Source organism: Coenobita brevimanus, chromosome 7 (assembly GCF_032717465.1).
Source record: "Coenobita brevimanus isolate Jiangsu-jjx chromosome 7, ASM3271746v2, whole genome shotgun sequence".
Classification (NCBI taxonomy): domain Eukaryota; kingdom Metazoa; phylum Arthropoda; class Malacostraca; order Decapoda; family Coenobitidae; genus Coenobita; species Coenobita brevimanus.
Genome location: NC_136960.1, coordinates 25,402,691 through 25,410,136, shown reverse-complemented (window position 1 = coordinate 25,410,136; position 7,446 = coordinate 25,402,691).

Below are 7,446 nucleotides of genomic sequence, written 5' to 3'. Positions count from 1 at the left end.
TAACACTCTAAATTATTTAGCATACATAGATAAAATTACATAATTAAACAATCACATAAATAAAATATAGGGGAAAAAAGCATAAAATTGAATGAATAACTTACAAAATACCTCCACTCACAAATAGCAGGCTAACTGACAACTCTGACACGTTATCATAAAATACTAGAAACACTACCTAACAACCAAATCCCTCTTCTCAACACTATCCCCTCCATAGTCCTTTGTCGTTCCAACAGAACTACACAATGTATACAAACATAATCATTAATTCAAAGTAAACATTTAACTATACACAAAATAATCTATCAACTTATCAGATCTTCTCCTATTCCTCTTCCGACGACATCCCTGTTCCTCCACACAATCCACTCCTCATGGAATGTCTTGGTTTTCTTCCTGATTCTCTTCTTCCCTCGAGGAATTGTCACCATCCCCTTGTGCTTCAGATTCTTGGTCCTCTTCAACATCCTCAGCTGTAGGTGAGCATGATTCCTAAGAGACATCCCAGCTGTACTGTCCTGGTCCATGGTACTGCCACAGACAATACACGTGTACCACCTTTGGGCAAGATTTCCTGCTTCCCCGAATCCGGTATGTCACGTCTGATAGGCGGTCGAACAGTGTAAAGCCCATCCCACAGGCTCTGCAGCTTCGGTGACTGTCCCTTCTTCCACTGAGGATTGCATAACTAAACACTGTCACCATCCTTGAAGCTCCCTCACTTGCCTTGGCATCATACTTGCACTTTAGGGCTCCTCACATTTGATGATGTAACTCAGCCAGCCTTCCCTGAAGATGCTTTGCATAGCTGGAGGTGTCTGTAAGCAGCTCCTCACCAGGTGGTCTTCCCATTAACATGTCAACGGGTCAACGTAACTCGTGGCCCAGCATCATTTTTGCAGGGGTGTAGCCAGTAGACTCATGGAATGTAGACCGAAATGTATCAGCAACGCAGGAAATTTTTGGTTGCATTTTGTCTGTCCCTCTATGCAGTTCTTGGTCAGTTCTTGTCCCAGGGTCCAGTTGAATTTCTCCACCATCCCATTTGACTGTGGCCTTAATGGGGTCACCCTGGTCTTCTTGATCCTCAATAACTTGCAGTGATCCGGTAATATTACATTTTAAACAAGTTGTATATATAATATGGTTAAATTGGTTATTGTATTACATTTTGTAAAATGTGTATGTAAAATAGTAAAATGCATATATGCAAAAAAAAAAAAAGTTCAAAGTTAACCTGAGGAATCCCATTGACTTGTGGGTACATTGCAACGTTTTGTCACAGGTAGTCCCGTCGACGTACTGATATGTTGCGCAATTACAAGGTTCATAATTTGCACAATTTTAAATTTTTGCACGTGATTTTTGGTACATATACGCGGGACACCTTCCTCTATTCCTCTACAAGATGCCAGGTAGGGACAATGCCTTACACCGAAAACCTCCCCCCCCCCCTGCACGCCATTGTCTCAGCAATTCACCTGTTACCAGTGACCTAGCCAATGAAGACATTCAGGGCCAGAGTGATTCCCTAATCGATGACAATGTGGAGGACAAAGTTCACATAGCATTAGAGGAAGAAACAGTCAGAAATGATGATCAGGTAATGTCACCAAAAAAGGTCAGGTATGTTGATGAGTTAGTGAGTGAAACATTGCTTATAATGCCTATATTACTGTTTGAAAACCAATATACTCTCGTACTACATATAAATTCGTACCAAATAAATAAATAAATACTGTTTATGAGTGGTGTGGAAAAGTTACCCTCCCATAGAACTCGTTTTCTTTGGAGCCAGCCTGATAGAAAACCCAGTAAGGTAAGGAGGTACAGCTCCATGTATCGAGTATTTTAAACCTTGGGTGAGCGATTTCTCTATGAATTTTCGATGTTTCTCACCAAAAGCGGAGGTTTTAGCCAAATTTTTTTTTTTTCCAAAATAGCTCAGGATTGGGGGGTGTCGGAGGTGCAAAATAGCTCGGGACGTGACGGGTTAAGATTATGGTAAGAGCTATTAATATTTCATATTGAGATAATGATACTGGTATACTTCTATATCGCGGGGTCATTCTTCTTTTTTTTTTTAAATTAATGCTATATACAAAATATGTACACTTCATAGAAGGGGGTTGGCTTGGATGCTAACTCTACCCCCACTAAATCTTGACTCCAAATTTGCAATTCTTGCATGCATTCTGTGCATTGCGAACAGCACTACTGCAAATACAATACAGAAGATTATAAAGACAGTAATGGCTGGGCTATAAACATAATATGGGTTGAACATACGCAAACTCAATTATTCCCAGGGCTTCATTGTTTCATTGATCAGTTGCATAGTTTCAAACTTAGGTGAAGTCAACTTAATATTTATGTTCATGTTTAAGTCCATATCAGGCAGTGGGTGGAAATGTTTGTGTGTATGATTGAGGATGGCATAGTGATTGATGGTGGATAAAGTGGACATGGATGGTGTAAATACCGCACAGTAGTCTGGTGCTATGTATAATCCTGATGCTGAAGTATGAGATGGTGGTATATCTGGACAGACTATGTTAACTGATGTATTATGAGTGAAATAAAAAAACTGTGAGTTTCCGATGCGATGATGGTGTACAAGCTTATCTGGAGCAAAAGTTAAGTTGCAATGATTATGAATACTGTGATATCTTATGATGGCCATTTCACAAGGGACTGTATCAGTAGGCTGAAACGTGAAAATGTACGCAGGACAAATGTGAACCGCATGTAAGGATGTGCGGCAATTTCGTTCAATCATTGATTCACCTGCAAAAGTGACAGTGTTCTGTCTCTTGGAGACCATGATGAGTTCGGTGTCTGTGTTGATGTTGATGATGACCAAAGTGTTATTATTCTTAGAAGGGAAGGGGTGTGTTTCGTATACTGTGAACAGGTCGTCAGTTATGAATGGTACATGAACTACTGTTGATGTTGGTGTTAGTGTTGCTTCTAAATATGGATAATATTGCATGAATTCCCTACTTCGGAACAAAGGCTTCAATTTATGATTATGTATGCCTTGACTAATTATCTGACGTAACTCATGAACTGGAAGTAAGTCAATCGTGATCTTGCCATCACCGGCATTCGAAATTCCTTGCATAAGTGCCCTGTAACGAACTCTAGTGTTGTCTAATTGGAGTAGAATTGTGTCAATGTGTTCCGTGATGATGGAGAAGTGTTGGAAAAGTGTTATGTTCCCTTCCATGTCATTTATTTTATATACATTTTCGAGAGCTATGTTTTCCGCCTTTTTCAGATTTTTCACGATTGTCTTCATTGCTGAGTTATGTCCTGTGATGAATTTATCTCGGTATTTTAGTATCTGAGCTATTTTATTAAATTTGTTGTTTAATTCTTGAAGGTCTTCCTCTGTAGCCAATCCAAAGATGTTCCCAAGAACTTCGCCACCCAGGTCGAACAAACCGTGCTTTTGGCAAGTACGTGTAATGTTGTTCTTGTCGCTCAGTACCTCCGTTCCATGAGATGGGAGATCTTGGATCATGATGAGCATAGTTGACTTTGCCTGTTCTATTTTCCATTTCGCAAACTTCACTATTTCATCCACTTCCTTCGTGTTATGTGCTTGTGAAACATAGCCTCCTATAATGAAGTCCAGGGTTCTCATTGGTCTTGTGATTTTTTCTAGATAAGAAAGTAATTCATATAAGTAATCCAGACTTATTTCAGTACTCATGACATCTTTTACGATTGACGTCGTGGCCGTTGGAGCTATGAGGCATCCTTGCCGTACTATGTGTTGGGGGTCTAAGTGAGCATATCCTCTTGCTATGTTGAGGAGAATCCATAGCATAAGTCCCTTCATTGCTACCTACTGAAAAAATAATCTTAATTTTCTAATATGGTCATGCTGTGGTCGATGATAATGATGATGTGCGTTACGGTTGACTAAAGTAGAACAATAACTTGATTGTTATTTCATAAAATAGATATTTAAATCTCGTTAATGTACTGTAGATTTTATTGGAACAGTTGCACCTATGTTTGATTGTTTGGTAATGACCTTAATTTATTTGTGTAATTATTGTTGTTTTCTTGATTGGTTTCAAGAGTTACGTTCGCTTGTTCGGTTGTATCCGAGGCTGAATAATTATTGGATAGTTCCCTTGTAACTCGTTTCAAATGGTCAATATGAACTTGTTTCTCTTCGCCACTTGACAGTGACTTAATTAAAACTTTGTTTTCTTATATGTTAATTACTCTGTAGGGGCCCTCAAATTTTTAAATAATTCATTGTCTCTCGTATGAATGATACTATAGACAATGTCTCCTAAGCTGATAGGCGATTCTCTTGCCTTTTTATTAAATGCCTCTGTCATTTCTTCCTTGGACATCGTCAATTGTTTTTTTACTCTTTTGTGTATGTCCTGGAATTCACGTAAACGGAGTTTAGAGTAATGATCGTAATTGTATATGGGCAGGCTCTCACCTTCTAGGAGCTCATATGGTAGTGTTTTATCTGTCCCATATATAATGAAATGTGGTGTGTCACCTATGGATTTATTTATAGATCCATTTATTGAGGGTTCTACTCTGGGAATCCAATCATCCCACCTTGCATAATTTTCATTGAGAATGTGTCGTAGCACATCTAATACTTTTTTGTTTTGTCTCTCTACTAACCCATTAGATGCTGGGCGATAGGCCAAAACGTTAACCTCTTTGATATTGTATTGTTTACATATTTCTCGTAAGATATCAGAATTAAATTCTCCTCCATTATCACTTATTAGTACCTTTGGGGTAGTAAAGCGACATATTACATTATCTATTATTGCCTATTCTACTGTCTCTGCTGTTTTATCTTTAATTGGAGCTAAAATTACATAACGGGAAAAATGATCCGTTGGTACGAATAGGTACTGGTTATTATTGTATGATAATGGCATCTTGAGTAAATCAACAGCGACAACGTCCCATGGCTGATGTGGTACAGGGTAATTACCCATCGGTGCAGGTGACATTGGGTATCCTCTTGTGTTTTGCACATGATTCGCATCTGTCAATATGATTGTTTATATCTTTTCTTAATGAAGGCCAGTAATATAACAACTGGGCTTTTATGAATGTTCTATCTTTTCCAGGATGTCCTGCATGTTGGCTATCATGTATCGTTCGTAATACTTGCGGGTATCATGTCATTAGGTACTGCCAATTCGTTAGTATTTCTTTGGCGTTTTGGTTGTCCTGGGTTGAGCTTGTATAAAGTATTATTGACTATTGTGAATTGTTCGAGTGGTACATGTAGTTTGGGTAATTGTATGTCATCTCCACTTTCTAACTTGTATATAACTTAAGACCATATTGGGTCAAGTCTTTGTGCTTTTGCGTTATCATCGTGGTTTGGGATGTCTCCTTTGAGATCTAAAGCCTCGACCTGAATTGTGTTCAGGTTCCTAGATAATGCGTCGGCTACTATATTCATTTTGCCTTGTATATAAAGAATATGTACATTGTAGTTTTCGACTGTACATTTCCATCTTGCTCTCCTCCCAGAGAGGAGTTTTTCTTTAAACATACCCACTAGTGATTTATGGTCGGTGAATAAGTGTATTTCGTAATCATATACCAAATCTCGAAACTTTTGTAATGCAAAAACCACTGCAAGTGCCTCTAAGTCTGTAGTGTAATAATTTTTCTCTGCACCTTTTATTTGTCTGCTGGCAAATGCAATTGGTTGATTCTTTCCTCTTTTATCTTCCTGCATCAGTACAGCCCCTAATCCATTAACTGATGCATCTGTACATATAATAAAATGATTTTGTGAAATCCGGATATGCCAAACAAGGTGCATTTGTTAGTTTAATTTTTGGTTTGGTAAAAGCTTGGCTTGTTCTTCTTCCCACTGGAAAATAGCATCTTTTTTGAGTAGTTGGAATAGAGGAAAGGCTATATGAGAGAATTGTGGTACGAATGACCTATAGTACCCAGCTAGACCTAAAAATTGTCTAACTTCGTCATTCGTAGTGGGTTCAGGAAAATCTCTCACTGCCTGAATTTTGTCATCAGTGGTGTAAATACCATTAGAACTTAATTTGTGGCTTAAGAAATTTATTTCCTTAAAGCAAAATTTGCATTTAGAAAGCTGGGGGTAGGTTTTTTTTTCAAGAATTCTCCCCCAGTATCCCTGCTTGTCGTAAAATGCGACTAAAAGGGTTGGCGGAGGGTTAGTGCCCCTCCCCGGAAAACAGGTAACTAAAAAAACCAAACAATAAGCCTCGGACAAGGACTGACCAAACGATGAAGACCAAGGACCGGACAAAGGACATGGTTATCGGAACGTGGAATGTAAGGGGAGCGAATGATGAGGTGAAAGAGAGAGAGATTGTCCACGTGCTTGAGGGTGCGAAAGTGGATGTATGTGGAATAACTGAAACAAAATGGTGAGGAGAAAGTGTGAGAGAATGGGAGTATGGATGGGGGATATGTGTAGGAGTAGGTGAGAATGAGAGGGCAAAGGAAGGAGTATGTATAGTTGTGAATAAAAGATGGAAGAGGAGCATAAGACAGTATGGATCAGTTGGGTCAAGGATTGTGTGGGTAAAGTTGAAAGTTGGAATACAAATGTGGGCGATTGTGTGTATGCATGCGCCAACGCAAGGTCGTGCTAGAAGAGTGAGAGAAGAGTTCTGGACAAATGTAGAAGTGTGCATGGAAAAGTTTGAAAGGAATGAGAGAGTGTTTTTGATTGGTGGTATGAATGATAAAGTAGTGAATGTGAAGGTGGATGGAATAGTTGGTGAGTGGGGTGTGCCTGCTGAGATAGATGAAAATGGGAGTGCGTTAGTGGACATTTGTGCTGAGAGGAGGTTGGTGATAGCCAATACCCTCTTCAGGCATAAAATGATCCACAGGTATACATGGCGAGTGATGAGATGGGTGGGTGGTGAACTGAATGAAAGGAAGGCAATGATGGATTATGTGTGTGTGGATGAAAGGATGCGAAGGTCTGTAATGGATGCAAGAGTTTATAGAGGCTGGGGGAGTGGACTTTCTGACCACTACTTGGTGGTGGCCAGAATTAGAATTCAAGTAAGATGGAGGAATAGAAGAAGGGAAAGACGAGAGGAAGGAGTAGTTGCAAGGAGAGTGGAAAGGTTACAAGAGGATGAGAAAAATGCAGAGTATAAGGGAGAAGTGGAGGAACGATTGAGCAAATATGAATTGGAGCAGATGGGAGACGTGGAAGGTGTGTGTAGGATATTTACAGAAGAAATATGTGCAGCATGTGATGTGGTATTTGGAAGGAAGAGAAGATGGAGGGGGGTGCAAGGAACAGCGTGGTGGACTGAAGAGATGAGACAGGCTGTGGCACAAAAGAAGAAAGAGTACAATGAATGGATGAGAAATAGGGGCGTGGAAGAAGTTGAGAGGCGGAAGAGAGAGTTATATGTAGAAAGA